Source organism: Somniosus microcephalus, chromosome 2 (genome assembly GCF_052327205.1).
Source record: "Somniosus microcephalus isolate GS21.2 chromosome 2, FLI_Smic_1.0, whole genome shotgun sequence".
NCBI lineage: Eukaryota > Metazoa > Chordata > Chondrichthyes > Squaliformes > Somniosidae > Somniosus > Somniosus microcephalus.
Genome location: NC_140988.1, coordinates 49,664,359 through 49,683,470, shown reverse-complemented (window position 1 = coordinate 49,683,470; position 19,112 = coordinate 49,664,359).

The window sequence follows — 19,112 nt, the reverse complement described above, 5'->3', positions numbered from 1 at the left end:
GGAATCTGACAGAAGCGCTGCGGGACAAGTTCGTATGCGGATTGTCCAAAGAAGGGACGCAGAAGCGACTACTGGAAGAGAATGACCTCACACTGGACAGGGCTGTCCTTATAGCTGCATCGCACGAAGCCGCAGCGAAAGGAACGGCGGAAATGCAACTAAAGGCGGCGGCACTCGGGGTGGACCAAATTACTTCAAGCACAACAAAATGCTACCGTTGTGGGAAGACAACGCATGACCAGAATCAATGCTGGTTTAAGAACCAAGAGTGTAGGAAATGTGGCAAACTGGGTCACATCGCGAAGGTATGCCGGTCCGGGAAAAAGATCAATAATCAAAGGAAGCCACCACCAGAAAAGTACAACAAGGTACACAAGGTGGCTGAGAAGAGTTCAGACGAACAGAATTCAGACTCAGACCCAAACAACCAGGAGCTGGGTAGTCTGAGAATCCACAATGTGGGTAAAGAAACGGATCTACAGGCCATCTGGGTCATACTAAAAATAGCTGGAGTCCAAATAAGAATGGAGCTGGACACTGGATCAGCTCTATCAGCCATCAACTGAAGGGACTACCACCGGCTATTCTCTCACATACCTTTAAGAAATACCAAGTTCGTATTACAGACATACACGGGGCATAACGTATACCCCGTGGGGAAAATAAGAGTCAAGGTGAGAGATAGGGGTAAAGAACACCCAAGAATGAGCTTGTACGTATTACCTGAGGGAGGACCACCACTTCTAGGACGGGAGTGGATTAAGAAAATAGACATGGAATGGCATTACCTAAAAGCCATAATGAGGGAGGACTCGGTGCAAGCTATTAGCTCAGATTCTGAAATGGATGATGATAAGACCAAGTCGAAAACGAAGACAGGCAGAAGGACTTATGGTACCAAGAAGAATAAAGCTGCAGAGCAGAACTCCAGGTTGACAGAGAATTCTGAGCCTGTTCAAGCAAAGGATTCATCCATGACGGAAGAACACCGAGCTCGGACGCAAACTTATGTCAAAGTACGACAACAATTAGAACAGTTGAGTGATCGTCTCGTACAGGAGATGAAAAATATGGAAAAGTTCTGGGACACCGAATGGGGGAACCTGGAAAGACTACAGAGACAGCTAGCTCAAGCAGAGAGCGACCATAGAGCCATCATGGTCAAATACCAATCACATTCCCCTGATGCTGTTCAGGAACTAGAATATTTACAGAATGAACCAAAGGAAGAGGAATCTTCAGGGAGCCAGGATTTTATTCCAGTTCTTCTTTACGACTCCTTACAAGCAGAGTGTGAGAAGTTGAAAGAACAGTATGAACAGGCCCAGGCTACAATTCAGAAGGGGGTTAACTCGGCAGCCTCCGAAAAGCTAGTTTCAGTAGAAGCATATGAACAACTAAAGGTTGAACATGAGCAAGAAGTCCAAAGGCTGCAGGAAATTCTTGATGAGCTCAAGGCCAAGACAGACTCATCGATAGAAGCTCCATCCATAGATGAGCAATTAGAGGTGAAAATCATGGCAGAGCATGAAAGACAGGATGTCCAAGAACTTATAAAAACATTGAAGGACACCCAAGACAAATATGAGGCGGCAATGTCTGAGGTTCAACAACTTGAAGAACAGATTCAACTGGGAATCCTTGCAGTGGAAGAACAGGACACTGTAAGAATGGTCCCTGAACATGAACTAGAGAGCATCAGGGCGCAACTTTTCCGAGCGCTGAAAGCCAAAGTTCAAGAGGAACGTAAGGTGGAAGTATTGGAGAAAGAGGTGGATGAAATGGAGAAGACTCTGATCCACCGTGTTCCCAGGGAAGAGTTAACGGTCGGCCAACTCCTTCATATGCTGAAGGACAAGACTCTACAAGGGGAACAATCTGAACACGAGCTTCAATCTTCAGAGGGAACGAGTTCGGAGCTCTCAAAAGTCACGGAGATAGCTGAGGTGGCAACACAAATTTTACAAGGATGCCAAAAGTACGTTGAATCACGTCAAGGTGAACAGAAGAAGGTGGAAACCGTTACTTCAGTAGAAGGGTTAAATAGCCTGATAACGCAATTACCGGTGGAAAGGAAGGTATTGAACTCACAAATGAGGTCCGTCGTGAAGGAATGGCAGATAACCCAGGAAGAGCGGGATGAATATGAATGCATGAAGAAGGCTTTTCAAGAAAGATGTTTAGGGAAGGAACCACCGTCAGCTAACGTCCAGACGGGTGAGGAGGAAGAAGAAGTCTCTCTCGCTGGCCTAACTCAGGACGAACCTGAATATTACCATGACCTGTTGAGTGACACTGAATATTATGAGGATGTGGTCTGCCCAGCTTGTGATGAAAACTCTCAAAGTGCTGAAATCCGGATGAAGCACTTAAGGTCTAAGGAACATAGAGAGTTGGTGGCGCTACAGCTGGCAGCCGAGAAAGGAGCTCCGAGAGTTTCAAAAAGGCAGAAAAGAAAAAGAAGAAGCAGAAGATAATAACTGTCTAAAATATTAGCACTTCTACCATTCCAGGCGGGACATTACGAAAGGAGCTAAATTAGTTGAAAAACTGGTAAATGTCAAGACAGCCAGTTGGTTGTCAAAGTCCGCACTGCTGGTGTGATAAAAATGATAACTTCCGGGAAGTTATGTCATCACTTCATGTGAACTATGAACTATGAACTGTGTACATACCTCACTTCCTGTCATATGTCACTTCCTGTTGGACTGGTATAAATACTGGTCTGTTCAGTATTGTAAGAGGCTTCTACCAGAGGCATGGTAAAGACCTCTCTTGTGTATATAGTGTGTTTATAAGTTACTTAAAGCTTACTTTAAAGTTACTTGATGGTAAGTCTCCTTTTTCTTACATCAATTTAAGTAACTTAGTATTTACACTGACAAATACTAGACCTTCAGACAAACTCGGAAGTTAAGGATCCAGGGAACCACCCATCATGGAGAAAATCCTTAGACCTATTCGTCTGGACTTGGACCCGAATACACCAGCAGCTGGCAGGGTATGGAAGCATTGGTATCGTACTTTTGAGAATTTTCTGGATGAATGTAAAGCGGATGCTCCTGCTAAATTGAAGATACTTGTCAATTATGTGACCCCAAAAGTGTTCGAATATGTTGATGAATGGGATAATTATGAAGAGGTGATTCGGGCACTTAAGAAACTGTATGCGAAGACCCCAAATGAGGTCTATGCTAGACATCTACTGGCCACAGCCCGACAAGGGCCAGGGGAATCAATTGACGAATTCCTGCAAGAACTTCGCAGGCTCAGCGTAGATTGTAACTTTCAGGCAGCCTCAGCTGAGCTGTACCGCCAAGAAATGATTCGTGATGCTTTCATCTGCGGGATTGCCTCTCCATTTATACGCCAGCGTCTACTAGAAAGTAAAACACTTGAGCTACAAAAAGCTTTTGACCTAGCTTGTTCACTGGATTTGGCAAAGAGAAATGCAGACCTCTATCAGCTGCCCAGATCTCGATCTGCTGCTGTAGCTGCAACCAGACAATTCAAGCGGTCTCAGGTGAACCCTATCATGGGGGAATCTAATTCTGATAATTCTGATGAAGAAGAGGAGGACGACCCCACTTTAGCAGCCTCTTGGCAATCTAGGAAGGAATGCTTCTTTTGTGGAGATGCTTTTCACCCTAGGAAAACCTGCCCTGCTCGCAATGCAATCTGCAGTTATTGCGGGAAAAAAGGACACTTTGCTAAAGTTTGCCTATCAAGGGCCTCTACGAGGGCCAATCCAGCTAAGGCCTACCGAACTGCCCCAATTAGGGCCTATCAAGATGCTCCAGCTAGGACCTATCAAGCTTCCTCTTGAGCTCTCTCCCGAAGAAGCACACCGAGAGTTTTAGCCACTCTCTGTGCAACGACACCAATTACAGCTGCTTGCCCACAGAACCTGTCTCATGCAGCCACAAAAATTTCAATTAAAGGGCATACCTTAGATGCCTTAATTGACTCAGGAAGTACTGATAGTTTCATTAAGAAACAGATTGTTGCGAAATTGAAACTACATGTCTTCCCATCGGACCAGGCAATTGCGATGGCCCAGTCATCGCTTAATACCAGAATCTCCGGCTTTTGTGTTGTTGATATGACACTTCATGGTCGTATGTATCCCTCCACCCGACTTTCGGTGCTCAAAGACTTATGTAGTGATCTCCTCTTAGGGCTGGACTTCCAAAAACAGCATAAGAAACTCATCATTGAGTTTGGTGGATCCAAACCCGGACTTACTATTTCTAATATACCATCTAAATTACCATTTTGTGCATTATCAGCAGCTTCACTTGATGAACCCTCATTATTTGCCAGTATTCCGCCTCAATGCCAACCGATAATAACGAAATCGCGGCGCTTTAATCAGGAAGACCAATCTTTTATTGCGGCTGAAATCTCTCGACTTCTAGCAGAGGATATCATTGAACCATGTTCGTCGCCCTGGCGGGCTCAAGTCGTCATTGTCAAGAACCCTCTAAAACCTCACAAACAGCGACTATGCATCGATTATTCGCAAACCATCAATCAATATACCGACTTGGACGCCTACCCATTGCCACGCATTGATGATATGGTTAATAAACTGGCCGAATACAAAGTGTTCTCAACTTACGATTTAAAAAGTGCCTATCATCAGTTACCCTTGAAGGTCTCAGATAAGCAGTACACAGCCTTTGAGGCTAATGGACGGCTGTACCAATTTCGTCGCCTCCCATTCGGGGTTACTAATGGAGTGGCTGTCTTTCAACGGGCAATGGATGGCCTGGTTAAGCAAGAAAACCTAAGGGACACTTTTCCCTATCTTGATAACATTACCATTGCAGGTCACGATCAACAGGAACACGACTCCAACCTCCAAAAATTTCGGGATGCCCTCCATCGCCGTAATTTGACCCTGAATGAATCCAAATCTGTTGAGTCGCAACCGACCATCAACATCCTTGGCTACTGCGTAGGCAATGGTATCATTAAGCCAGACCCAGAAAGACTTCGCCCGCTCCAAGAGCTCCCGTCACCTAAGAATCCGGCTTCTTTACGTCGGGCTCTCGGTCTGTTTGCATACTACGCTAAATGGATTCCTCATTTTTCGGACAAAATCCAACCCTTGCTGCATGCTAGGTCATTTCCACTGGGAACAGCGGCTGTTGCAGCCTTTAACCTTCTCAAAAAACAGTTGGAGAAAGCGGCTCTTCACTCCATTGATGAGAATCTCCCTTTCGTGGTTGAATGTGATGCCTCGGAGGTGGCGATCTCGGCTACTCTGAATCAGGAAGGTCGTCCTGTAGCATTTATGTCCAGGACCTTACAAGGTGCCGAGCTACATTATCCTCCGGTTGAGAAAGAAGCCACAGCCATCATAGAGGCAGTACGGAAGTGGAACCATTTTCTAGCTCGCCAGCACTTTACATTGATCACGGACCAACGATCAGTCGCCTTCATGCTCGATAATCGAAAACGAACCAAAATTAAGAATAATAAAATACAACTTTGGAGGATGGAACTGGCCTCTTTTGGTTATACCATTCTCTATCGGCCTGGCAAGGAGAATGTGGCCCCGGACACCCTCACACGGGCATTCTGCTCCACGATGTCATCCTCCACTCTCATGGATGTCCACAATGGTTTGTGTCATCCTGGCGTTACGCGCATGCTACATTTCGTACGATCACGGAATCTCCCTTTTTCCACTGGAGATGTAAAGAAAATATGCTCAGAATGCCGGCTTTGTGCGGAATTAAAACCTCAGTTCTTCCGCCCCTCAGATGGTATACTCATACATGCAACCCAACCGATGCAACGACTTAGCATCGATTTTAAGGGCCCAGTGCCCTCTTCAACTCGGAACACATATTTGCTCACCATGATCGACGAATATTCACGTTTTCCGTTTGCCTTCCCCTGCTCCAATATGCTGGCGTCCACAGTAATCTGCTGCCTTGAGCAGGTATTTTCTCTCTGTGGCATGCCGGCTTATATTCACTCAGATCGGGGTCCATCCTTTATGTCAAGGGAACTCAAGGACTACCTCTCAGAACGGGGAATTGCTACAAGCAAAACAACACCATACCATCCCATCGGAAATGGGCAGGTAGAGAGGTATAACGGTATCATCTGGAATTCTGTACGTCTCGCTTTAAGATCTCGGGGCCTACCAGACCAGCAATGGGAAACAGTGCTTCCGGATGCATTGCACTCTATACGGTCCCTGCTTTCTACAGCCACAAATACTACACCTCATGAGCGGTTCTTTGGATTCCAGCGTCGCTCATCTCAGGGGACATCACTCCCGTCATGGCTAACTACTCCTGGACCTGTATTACTCCGAAGATACGTTCGGACGTCTAAAACTGACCCTCTTGTAGACGAGGTCGAACTAACCGATGCCAACCCCACCTATGCAAACATACGATATTCCGACGGCCGAGAATCTACCGTATCATTACGGGATCTGGCTCCCTGCCCACCAGGACCTAGTGGGACATCGGGTGATGGCATTTCACCAGGAAACTCTTGGGACCTATCGGGTACCCCTCTCCAGGATCCTGATCGGACACCAACTAGCTTGGTGCCGGTAGAACCCCGTGCTCAAGGTTGCGACCCTCCCCGTACCACGCATGAAAGTACTGATCCGCCACAGACCAGCTCTGCACCTCCCTCTGAACAGAGGCAGTCCGACTTTGAACCTATTGGGGCTCGTACTCGAAGCCATGATCTCCCCGACCCTTCACAGGGCAATCCAGGCCACACAGACTCTGACCAATGGCCAACCGCATGTAAGCGGACCAGCGACCCTCTACGACGGGAATCCAAACGGGTGCGACTCTTCCTTGTTCGGCGGCTGCGGACCAAAAGGTAGACCACAGCCTCCTAATCCTGCAGGAGGGAAGAATGTGATAAAAATGATAACTTCCGGGAAGTTATGTCATCACTTCCTGTGAACTATGAACTATGAACTGTGTACATACCTCACTTCCTGTCATATGTCACTTCCTGTTGGACTGGTATAAATACTGGTCTGTTCAGTATTGTAAGAGGCTTCTACCAGAGGCATGGTAAAGACCTCTCTTGTGTATATAGTGTGTTTATAAGTTACTTAAAGCTTACTTTAAAGTTACTTGATGGTAAGTCTCCTTTTTCTTACATCAGCTGGTTCAACAGGACGAAAGTTCAAGCTGCTACGTCAAGAAAAAGGCTATGGAGGAGTCACGCTAGCCAGGTGAACCGGCTACCCCAAAGAAATGTTGTTCGGAACGAGTCAAGATCAGAGACTGAATCTATGAACTGTTTCCGCAGAGACGGAACCTGTGAACTGTTTCCACCGAGATTATATTTGTAAATTGTTTTATATGACATTGACTCCACCGAGATTATAGCTGTAATTTGTTTTATAGGAAGTTGAAGATATGTATGTTTAACGGGGACTCTGTAAGTAATAAGCTAAAAAGGGAGGATTGTAGTGTATGTACCCGTCTACCTTTAAGGGAACTATTGAATGTAACCGTTCACCTTTAAGGGAACTACTTTAGGTGTGGCACTATTTGTTTGGCTTCTGTATACTGTAATACTGATAGTGACCACACCAGTATATAAGTGTTGTAGCAGGATTTCTGGGGTAGATTCGCCCGGACCTTCGAATAGTAAAGACCTGTTTGTTTGTTACTTCTGAAGTCTGTGTATTTATTAACTGCACAACCCACAGACTTTACAGTTATACCAGGGAAGCAAGGCAAGGGAACCATGTGTACAATGAAGCCCAAGGGTAGTTATGACCTCGAACTTTTGGTCACTTCTACCCCGGCGGAGTACATAGCGGATGTGCGAGCCAACCTCGCGGCATTTGCTACACACAAGCACGACTGTGGGAGGGTAATAGGGGTGGAGGTCCGAGTAGAAAGGGACCCCATGGCCCGACCACAGAAACAGTACAACTTCCCCAGAGAGGCAGAGGTGGATTTAGAGACGGCAGTGGGATCACTGGTTTAGCAGGGTGTTGAGACCCATAGCGACACATGTGAACTCTCTGATTTGGCCAGTTAGGAAACCGGACAATTCATGGAGAGCCACTGTGGACTTTCGGGTTCTTAACAAGAACATCCCAGCCTGTGCCCCCACCATCGCAGCCGGAGCCGACCTGATCGGGAGTATCCCAGCATCCGCGAAAACATTCACAGTGCTGGACATTTCGAACGGATTCTGGTCTATCCCTCTCAAAAGGGAGGACCAGTATAAGTTCGCATTCACGTTCAAGGGTCAGCAGTACACATGGACCTGCCTTCCCCAAGGGTTTCACAACAGTCCTTCTATTTTCCACCAGTGTATGGCCAACTGTTTAAAAGGTTTTAGCAGACCACAGCAGCTTGTGCAGTATGTGGACGACCTGCTTTTGTTCTCCAATGAGGATGAGGAGCATGGCCCCCTGCTGGCTGAGCTGCTAAGTCTGTTAAAGGAATCTGGGTTTAAAGTTAATCCCAAGAAAGCACAGATCGGCCAGCAGGAAGTAAAATTCCTCAGGCTGACCGTGCGTGCTGGGGAGAGGGCCATCGATGAGGCGAGGAGGAAGGCGGTACAGGAGCTACCTGCCCCGACCACGGTAATGGGGGTAAGATCCTCCCTGGGACACACAAGGTATTGCAGGGATTTCATAGAGGATTATGCCGCTACGGCAGCTCCTCTACTCTGGCTCCTCCACAAGGGTGTGGGCTGGGAGTGGGATGAGGACTGCTTGGCAGCTTTTAGTCGTCTGAAGGGATATCTGCAGACCGCACTGGCTTTAGGAGCGATTGATGGGGGAAAGGAGTTATTTTTGGAGGTAGCTGCCACAGGGGACACTTTGAGCACAGTGCTGCTCCAGGAGCGGCATGACAAGCTGAGGCCAGTGGCATATTCATCAAGAATCCTCACAGATGTAGGGAGGGGGTACTCCAATTGTGAGAGGCACCTGCTTGCGACACATTGGGCCATGAGGAGATCACAAATTTTCATGGGGGCGTCCCCGGTAACTCTCTTAACCCATCATATGCCCACTCAGATGCTTCTGGATGGGAGGATAAAGGACGGCATGGTGAGCAGTGCACACATTGCTCGCTGGACTTTATTGTTCTCTCAGATGAATTTGAGTGTGAAGGCCTCTATGAGCCTAAGCTTGCCGCAAATTTGATCTACCCAGGGGTGGCCCACAAATGTTCTGTCAAAGGGGTATGGGATGTAGACATAGGGTTTCAGGCTGGGATCCATCCCACGGGCCGCGAGATCTATGTAGACTGGTCCAGCACAGTGGTGGCCGGGGAGTGACTCACTGGATGCGGGATTTTTGACCCAAAGGCAGGCATTGACAAGGTCTTTAAACTCCCGAGCACCATGAGCGCCCAGCACGCTGAACTGTCGGTGGTGGTGTATGTGGTTACCCACCTCGAAGAGTTCCCTACACTTACACGATTTGCTCGGACTGTAGTGTATGTAACCGTTCCACCTTTAAGAGAACCGTTCCACCTTTAAGAGAACTATTTTAAGAGTTGCACTACTTTATCTTGGCTGCTGTATACTGTAATACCGGTGGTGACCACACCGGTATATAAGTGCTGTGTAATGATTTATTGGGCAGTTCTGCCCTGACCGTCGACTAGTAAAGACCTGTTAAATTTTACTCTTGTGGTCTGTGTAGTAATTCTCAATATAACACACAGACTTAACAGTGGCGACGAGTACGATCTTTCCCTGCGGCAGAGATACATCCAAGGCAGTTTAACGGGCGTCGAGAAGAGGCATCCGCCCTCATCATTCTGCTGAGAAAAGACTCGGGTCTGCAGAGCAAAGGAAGAATTCTGACACGAAGCCTTCCATCAGCAACAGGCAGTGATCATCCCTTCTATCACGGTGGTGGGTAAGCCGATCAGCGACGAGCAGCAAGTCGGCCACGTTGACTGTGAGTAGGGGAGAAAATTAAAAAAAATGGAGGATATAAGGGCGGAGAACTCGACCACGGCCGGGGAAAAGAGCCGGACAGAAGTCGGGGCCAGAGGCGCTGAGACTGGGGCAGCGTAAGGCACGGAAGCCGCGGTGAATGCAAACGCAGCCGGTGTGAGAGACCGGGCTAGAAGCGGGCTGGGAGATGCAACAGCGTCGAGAGAGAGCTCGACCGCGACCGGTGAAAAAGGCCGGGCAGCTACCGAGGCCGCGAGGCGCCGTGACCGGTACAGCGTAAGGCGCGGGAGAAAATAGCGGGCTGGGAGACGCAACAGCGTCGAGAGAGAGCTCGACCGCGACCGGTGAAAAAGGCAGGGCAGCTACCGAGGCCGCGAGGCGCAGCGACCGGGACAGCGTAAGCGCGGGAGAAAATAAAAAAACCCGCGGAGAACTCAGCCGCAGCCGGGGGAAAGGACCGGACTGCAAGAGGGGCTGGGAGGCACGATTTGAAAACCGCTGGGGAGGGCGAACGCAGCAATACGGCATTCGCCATTACAGCCAGCGGGAGAGACAGAGCCCGAGCGAGCGGGAGAGACAGAGCCCGAGCGAGCGAGCGAGACCGAGTGAGCGGGAGAGAGAAGAGACCGAGCGAGCGAGGGAGACCAAGCAAGGGAGACCGAGACCGAGCGAGGGAGACCGAGCGAGCGAGGGAGAACGAGACCGAGCGAGCGAGGGAGAACGAGACCGAGCGAGCGAGGGAGAACGAGACCGAGCGAGGGAGACCGAGCGAGGGAGACAGAGACCGAGCGAGCGGGAGTGACAAGAGACAGCCAGCGGGGGAGAAAGGCAAACGTGGGAAGCCGCCATTTTCGTAGGCGGGGAAGAAGACGAGCGTGGGAAACCGCCATTTTGAATTAAAAAAAAGAAAAGAAAAATTTCTTTTTGTCTCTCAAGAAGATTGCGAGGATGCCTAAGCGTGGTAACATCAACGATTTCGATCCCGATGTTGAAGATTGGGCCACGTATGTAGAACGCATAGAGATATATTGTAAGGCAAATAAAATATCAAATGAAGATAAAGCACTAACCTTACTAAACTCAATGGGTGCAAAGACATACGGGCTATTGAAGCATCTTCTATCACCAGCTAAACCGACGGATCAGACTTTCGCTAATATTGTTGCTGTCCTGAAGGATCATTTGAACCCCACACCGCTGATGTTAGCGGAACGATTTAAATTTTATGCGAGAACGCAACTGAAAGAGGAAAGCAACGCGGAGTACTTAATTGAACTGCGTAAGCTAGCGAAATACTGTCAGTTTGGTGAAAACCTGACAGAGGCACTGAGAGACAAATTCGTGTGTGGATTGTCGAAAGAAGGAACACAAAAGCGGTTACTTGAAGAGAATGATCTTACACTTGATAAGGCTGTCACTATTGCAGCATCGCACGAAGCCGCAGCGAGGGGCACTGCGGAAATGCAGCTGAAGGCAGCGGTACTCAGCGTAGATCAAATGGCTTTGGGTACAACGAAATGTTATCGTTGTGGAAAGACAACACACGATCAGAACCAATGCTGGTTTAAAAACAAGGAATGTAGAAAATGTGGCAAGCTTGGTCACATAGCTAAACTATGCCGGTCAGGAAAGAAGACCAGCAACAAAAAGTCACCGCAGGAAAAGTGCAGAAAGGTACATAAGGTGGCTGAGAAGAGTTCGGATGAACAGAATTCGGACTCAGACTCCAACAGCAAGGAACTGGATAGTCTGAGAATTCACAATGTGAGTAAGGAAGCTGACCGACAAACTATCTGGGCCACACTGCAGATAGCAGGAGTCCACGTGAAGTTGGAATTGGACACCGGATCGGCGTTGACGGTCATGAATAAGCAAGATTACAAAAGGTTATTCAAACATATTCCCCTACGGGATACGAAGATAGTATTGCAGACATACACGGGGCAAAGAGTATACCCCATCGGAAAGATAAAAGTCAAGGTGGTACACCAGGGTAAAGAACACCAAGGAATGGACATATATGTACTACCTGAGGGAGGTCCACCACTTCTGGGACGGGAGTGGATCAGGAAAATAAATATGGACTGGCACTCCCTAAAAGCAATAACGGTAGTTTCCGGAAAAAACAAAGATGTCAAACCTGCACGATTGTCCAGAATATGGGATGAGGGCATATGCAGCAGTGACAGTGACAAAGCAGAGAGTGAGAACTCGGTGAAGATAATCAGCTCAGACTCTGGAACTGATGATGGTAAGACCAGCCCATGTGCAAAGGACAAGTCTAAAATGGACTTGCAGACTAATGATGGAAAAACGAAGGAGTGCATAAATGCTTCAGAAGAGAACAAAGTATCAGAACAGAATTCCACTGAACAACAGCAACATAGTTTGACAGAGAATTCTGAGTCTGTCCAGTCTACAGACATGCACATTTCTGAGGAACACCGGGCTCAAACTCAACTCAATTTCAAACTACAACAGCAATTAGAACAAATGATTCGCCGTTTTGAGCAAGAGATGAATGCAAAGAAAAAGTTCTTTGACACAGAGTGGGAGAATCTGGAAAGACAGCAGAAGCAGCTGATTGAGAAAATGGAACAGGAACACACAAACCGTCTGCGCGATGAGGCCAAACGAATCAAAGCTGAGCAAGAAAGGGAATATGTCAAATTCATCAATCAGTTGAAAGCTAAGAAGAAAGAGTACCCTTTTGTGAGCAGTGTCAGCAGTAATAAGCCACTCAGGGAATTGGTGACAGAGGAAAAAACTGAAGATGCTGCAGAGATCAAGTTTGTTGCTGAAAGCGCTACTTCCAGAGCTTTGCTTCGAATTAAAGAATTGCCAGTTAAAATTGTGAAACCCTTAAGAGAGAAGATTGGCATAGAGAAACATCGTGTCATTTTCGAATGCAAGGTTTCCAGGCCAAATGCTGCTGTCAAGTGGTATTAGAAAGACAAAGAGATTCATCCCAGTAATAAATATGAGATTGTCATAGAGTCATAGAGTCATAGAGTTATACAGCACGAATAGAGGCCCTTCGGCCCATCGTGTCCGCGCCGGCCATCAAGCCCTGTCTAATCTAATCCCATATTCCAGCATTTGGTCCGTAGCCTTGTATGCTGTGGCATTTCAAGTGCTCATCCAAATGCTTCTTAAATGTTGTGAGGGTTCCTGCCTCCACAACCCTTTCAGGCAGTGAGTTCCAGACTCCAACCACCCTCTGGGTGAAAAAGTTCTTTCTCAAATCCCCTCTAAACCTCCCGCCCTTTACCTTGAATCTATGCCCCCTAGTTATTGACCCCTCTACTAAGGGAAAAAGCTCCTCAGCATCCATCCTATCTATGCCCCTCATAATTTTGTACACCTCAATCATGTCCCCCCTCAGCCTCCTCTGCTCCAAGGAAAACAAACCCAATCTGCCCAGTCTCTCTTCATAGCTGAAGCGCTCCAGCCCTGGTAACATCCTGGTGAACCTCCTCTGCACCCTCTCCAATGCGATCACATCCTTCCTGTAGTGTGGCGACCAGAACTGCACACAGTATTCCAGCTGCGGCCTAACCAGTGTTTTATACAGCTCCATCATAACCTCCTTGCTCTTATATTCAATGCCTCGGCTAATGAAGGCAAGTATCCCATATGCCTTTTTTACCACCTTATCCACCTGTTCCGCCGCCTTCAGGGATCTGTGTACTTGCACACCCAGATCCCTCTGACCCTCCGTCTTGCCTAGGGTCTTACCATTCATTGTGTATTCCCTTGCCTTGTTAGTCCCCCCAAAGTGCATCACCTCGCACTTTTCCGGGTTAAATTCCATTTGCCACTGTTCCGCCCATCTGACCAACCCATCTATATCGTCCTGCAGACTGAGGCTACCCTCCTCGCTATTTACCACCCTACCAATTTTTGTATCATCCGCGAACTTACTGATCATACCTTTTACATTCATATCCAAGTCATTAATGTAGACCACAAACAGCAAGGGACCCAGCACCGATCCCTGTGGTACCCCACTGGCCACAGGCTTCCAGTCACAAAAACAACCTTCGACCATCACCCTCTGCCTTCTGCCACTAAGCCAGTTTTGTATCCAATGTGCCAAGGCACCCTGGATTCCATGGGCTCTTACCTTCTTGACCAGTCTCCTGTGCGGGACTTTAGCGAAGGCCTTACTGAAATCCATGTATACCACATCCACTGCGTTACCCTCATCCACACACCTAGTCACCCCCTCAAAAAATTCAATCAAATTAGTCAGACATGATCTTCCCTTGACAAAGCCATGTTGACTATCCCTGATTAATCCTTGCCTCTCCAAGTGGAGACAAATTTTGTCCCTCAGAATTTTTTCCAATAATTTTCCTACCACTGATGTTAGGCTCACTGGCCTGTAGTTCCCCGGTTTTTCCCTACTACCCTTCTTGAATAATGGTACTACATTAGCGGTTCTCCAGTCCTCTGGCACATCCCCTGTGGCCAGAGAGGTCCTGAATATATGTGTTAGAGCCCCCGCAATCTCTTCCTTTGCCTCACACAGCAGCCTGGGATACATTTCATCCGGGCCTGGGGATTTATCCATTTTTAGGCCAGCTAAAACCGCCAATACCTCCTCCCTCTCAATGTTAATATGTTCGAGCATATCACAGTCCCCCCGCCCTATTTCTATGTCTACATCGTCCTTCTCCATAGTGAAAACAGATGCAAAAAATTCATTTAGAACCCCTCCTACATCTTCCGGCTCCACACACAGATTGCCACTTTTGTCCCTAATGGGCCCTATTTTTTCCCTAGTTATCCTCTTACCCTTAATATACTTATAAAACATCTTAGGATTTTCCTTTATTTTGCTCGCCAGTGTTATTTCATGGCCCCTCCTTGATCTCCTAATTTCTTTTTTAAGTATCCCCCTGCACTTTTTGTACTCCTCTAGGGCTTCCTCTGTCTTTAGCCTTTTGTATCTGCCAAAAGCCCTCCTTTTTTTCCTAATCCATTCTCGTATATCCCCTGACATCCAAGGTTCCCTGTGGTTTTTGGAACCACCCTTGACCTTTACGGGAACATGTTGCCATTGTATGATCTCAATCTCCCTTCTGAAAGCCTCCCATTGCTCCGATGCGGATTTTCCTACAAGTAGCTGATCCCAGTCCATTTTGGCCAGATCCTGCCTTATCCTATTAAAATCGGCCTTCCCCCAATTTAGAACCTTTATTTCCGGCCCATCCATGTCCTTTTCCATGACCACCTTAAATCTTACCATATTATGGTCACTGTCACCAAAGTGCTCACCTACTAGCACTTTTTCCACTTTTTCCACTTGGCCACTTCACTCACATCATCTTGTGAGTGAAGATGTGTACAGGAAGCTCGTTATTGATAATGTCGCTTTTGAAGATGAAGGCAACTACATGTGCGATGCCATAGATGACCAAAGCACAGCAAAGATATATGTAGAAGAGCAATCAATTGTCATCATTAAACCCTTATGTGATGTGGAAGTGACAGAGCCAAGTGACGCCATTCTTGAGTGTGAGCTTTCAGTTGCTGACGTGAAGCCTCCAAAATGGATACTAAATGGTGAAATTCTTCATGCTTCTGAAGATGTGGACATTGAGCATCGTGGCACTATTCATCGTCTCACTCTGAAAAAAACAACTTGTAAGATGACCGGCTTGCTGCAGTTTATCGCAGGGAAATCAAAATCTGAGGCGAGGCTGACTATTAAAGAGCCTCCGTCAAAGGTAGTCAAAGAACTACAGAACATTACAGTGGAAGAGAAGCATTCTGTTACTTTAAGCTGTGAGTTTACACCTACTTCCAAGATGGTCAGATGGTACAAAGACCAGAGCTTAATCGAATCTTCTGACCGATACAAATTTAAACAAAATAAGAATGTGATAGAACTTACCATTACAAATCTCACACCCAAAGACTCTGGTGAATATAGCTGCAAATCAAGTAATGCACAGACCACAGCCACACTCACAGTTGAAGCTCCAAAAATAGAAATAATAAAACATTTGGAGGACGTAGATACTGAGGAGGACAGCAATCTAGTATATTCATGTGAGTTGTCCCATGAGGATGAAGATGATGACTCATCTGAACCATTATCACCCCTACCAGGTCACGCACGTGGTCCCTCCGAACTGAGCCAAATCAGTCTGGAAGCAGAAAAACTTCCCAAGGCACTCGAGCCTTTAGAAGTCAACAATGCTGGTTCTGAAGTTACGAAAAGTCAAGCTGTTAAGTCCAGTGAAGGACTATTAGATAAGTCACCCCAGCAATGAAAACCTACTACACCACCGAAAACTACTATACCACCGAGGCGCTATCCGGACCGAGTCAGGAGGCGCAGGAGGCGCTGCCTCAGAGACTGAATCTGTGAACTGTTTTTACATGAAGTTGTGTATATATGTTATGATGTTATGTTTAATGGGAAATATATACTGTTAAGCTAAAAAGGGAGGATTGTAGTGTATGTAACCGTTCCACCTTTAAGAGAACTATTTTAAGAGTTGCATTACTTTATCTTGGCTGCTGTATACTGTAATACCGGTGGTGACCACACCGGTATATAAGTGCTGTGTAATGATTTACTGGGCCGTTCCGCCCTGACCTTCGACTAGTAAAGAACTGTTAAATTTTACTCTTGTGGTCTGTGTAGTAATTCTCAATATAACACACAGACTTAACACGGACAGCATGTTCACCTGCAATTCGTGTACAGAATATTTAGCCATTTGGTCTCATCGCGGGTTCACATCTGCAGACGGGAAACCCCTAGCAACCAAGCCATTGTAGCGGCAGATCTTAACATTGATAGGAATCCAGGGGGATTTCTATATCCACAAAGTCAAGCCCATTCTAAGGCAGAACCCCGTGCGGAGGGCAATCAGCAGGCCGACGTGCTGGCCAAAGAGGGTGCTCGAACGGGCACGTTTTGGGATCCATATGGGTCGAGTCAGGTAACAACGATCAGAGACAGAGGTGGGACCCAAGCGGGTGCAGGGGTAGCATTGGCCGCGGACCTAAAGATGGTCCAGGCATGGGATCCTGCCCTAAAGACTGTTCTGGAGACGCTGGCTAAAGGAGATAAGGTAGAGGGTCCATACGGAGTGGCAGGTATTACGGTAAAGGAAGGGATGGTTTTCAGAGGGAAACAGTGGGTAGTTCCGCAGCAGCACCGGAGGGAATTCCTTCAGTTGGCCCACGGGGGTCCAGGAGCAGGGCACCCTGGGCCGGAGACCACCTGGCAACGGGCGGAACAGGCAGGGTGGTGGCCGCAACTGAGGGAGGACGTCCACAACTTCTGCGTGGATTGCTTGGTGTGTGTTGCAAACAACCCTGACCCCCAGAAAAGGAAGGTATCCATGGGACACATTAGGAGAGTGGAGGGACCATGGCAGCCCATACAGGTCGATTATATCGGACCGCTGCCCACCGCTCAAGGGGGTTACAAGTACTGCCTGGTCCTGGTAGATGTGTTCTTTAAATGGGTAGAAGCCTTCCCATGCCAAACAGCCACAGCTTTGGGGACCGCAAGGATTCTAGTGAGAGAAGTGTTCTCTAGGTGGGGGCTACCACAGTATGTGGAATCCGATCAGGGGAGTCACTTCACAGGGGCTGTCATGCAGGTGACTCTGAAGATGCTAGGTGTAGAGGGTAAATGGCACGTCGCACACCACCCGCAGTCATCAGAGATTGTGGAGCGGATGAATAGGACCATCAAGGAAAGGTTACGGAAGGAGACGGGAGACTCACCTAGAAAATGGGCGGAGGTCTTGCCGTTAGTTCTGATGGGGGTCCGAGCCAGCCCATCTTGAAGCACAGGGTATTCCCCACATGAGCTCGTGACTGGCAGGGTCATGAGAACGCCCAGCCATGTACTTGCCCCGGTTCTCACGGAAGGTCAGTTGAGAGAGGTGAACCGGGACAGGTTTGTTAAGAATTTGCTTGAGCATCTCAGGCAGATCCATTGGCAGGCTGCCAGTAACATGGGGAAGCAACATCGTAGAAATCGTTTATTGCTTGAGCCTCTGAGGCACCATGAGTGGAAGGTCGGAGATCAAGTAATGGTTAGAAACTTCGCCAGGGTAGGAACTTTTGAACCACTGTACATGGGACCGTACAGTATTGTGGATAGGGCGAGTCCGATGGTATATGCGGTCAAAATGCCCCAACGCACTAAGTGGTTCCATATCAATCCGTGCAAGCTTTTTAACCCTGGGGAAAGAGCTGATAAGAGGAGGAAACAGCAGGGAGTGGTGAGCTGCACTACAGGTGTGGGTCTCCAGCCCCTAATCTGGGACTGTGAGGAGCCCACAGAGGGACCAGTCATTCCGCCTGTGGGGGCAGGAGTGAGAAGGAGTGTCAGGATCCCACGGCCGAGGGTGCCATGGACGCCACCTTAAACACTGGTGAACGAAGGAAGCCGGAGTCGTAAGAGGCCCAGGGTCGAGGTGACCTAGTGTGGCCACCCGGAGATGGGTGGCGCTGTACATAACTTCTTTCTCTCCTGTCTGTTGCCTTAGCTTGTCTGTATAGTTTGGATTTTAATCGTGTGTAGCTGCGTCTGGAAAGGTGAGGCATCACCCAAGAACAACGTTGCATTCTGTGTGTTTTTCAGGGAATGCCTAAGAACAAGATGAAGTCAGCCATGATAGTCCTGATTGTCATGATTAAAGCCAGCATGAGCCACAGGGGCGACACCGAGGAATCGGTTATCTTCGGCTGCACCGGCGGAGACGGACCAACCGTGCCCACAGGAGGTGGCTCGAAGGATGGGGTGAGCGTCTATCTCCACGAGGGAAGAAGGCCTGGATGGCTGGGGTCGAATTCCACCCGGTATTCCAGCCATGATGAGTTTACCTATGGTGAAGCATCCATCCCATGCCCGAGAATAGAGGTTACCCCCTCCCGGGTTAGGGTAACAGAGGGTAAACAGGTGTGCCTTAGCTGTAGGGGACACATTCCACTGGGAATGCGGTGGTGGCTCAGGAAACTGAGCGTGGATACAGGGGACCAGACAGCTGACTGGGAAAGATTAAGTCATGACATGTACCGGACGATCACGGGTTATCAGGGAGGAGTGAATGTGTGTTGGGATAAGTGGTGGGAATCCGAGGAAGGGATTTATGTGTGTGTGTGGGGGTCGGAAAAGATCTGCCCAGCGGGTGTGTCGATCG